This window comes from Carlito syrichta, unplaced genomic scaffold, assembly GCF_000164805.1.
Source record: "Carlito syrichta isolate Samal-C Ts95f unplaced genomic scaffold, Tarsius_syrichta-2.0.1 Scaffold130637, whole genome shotgun sequence".
Classification (NCBI taxonomy): domain Eukaryota; kingdom Metazoa; phylum Chordata; class Mammalia; order Primates; family Tarsiidae; genus Carlito; species Carlito syrichta.
The window spans coordinates 67,161-67,784 of NW_007074733.1; the positions used below are offsets into that span (position 1 = coordinate 67,161).

A 624-nucleotide genomic window follows, 5' to 3' on the forward strand; every position below is an offset into this window, starting at 1 on the left:
GCGCGGGCGCAGCCAGGACGGGTTGGCCTTCCTGCTCCCGCGGAGCCCACGGCGCCCCCGGGGCCCGCGCACATGCCAGACCTTAGGTGGGCGCGTCCGGCCTGCGTCCCACCACCTGGTCCCAACCGTCTCTCGGTGTGGGTGGGTTTTTTTTTAAACCTCCTTTTTTGGGTGGAGGTTTGCTGATGATAAGGAAGAAAACGGACCCTTTATTCTGCTCTAATCCCGGCCCCTGGAATTTCCCACCTTTTCTCTCACCTTTCCTTCCTCTCCTCAGCCTACCCTGTCTAGAGGCGCCAGCTGGGGGGCGGATTCGGGTGTCAGCCTCTCTCCGCCCCACAGCAGGGTCCCAGGCCTGGGCCTGGCCGGGGAGGGGCAGGCTGCGCACTCACCTCCTCGGACCTCTCCTCCAGTCTGGGGCTTGTCCTTAGGAAGTGGAAAACCGAGTCCCAAGGTGTGCGGTCCAGCTCGGGGCTGGGGGGTGACGCTGGTGGGCTGTGAGGGAGGGGCTGGGGGCCCTGAGCCTCAGGCCACGGCCTCGTTAGGACGGAGCCTGGATCCTTACCACCAACCACCCTGGCCGGACAGCCCGAGACTGACTGCGCGACTGAGCCGCTGCAGAGG

General features: G+C 65.5%; 1 protein-coding gene across 1 annotated transcript in view; it reads left to right on the top strand.

Annotated features, from left to right (window-relative positions):
• Window positions 1–624, top strand: part of POLR2F (RNA polymerase II subunit F) — a 27,215-nt gene that overhangs the window by 24,634 nt on the left and 1,957 nt on the right. The window lies entirely within an intron of this gene.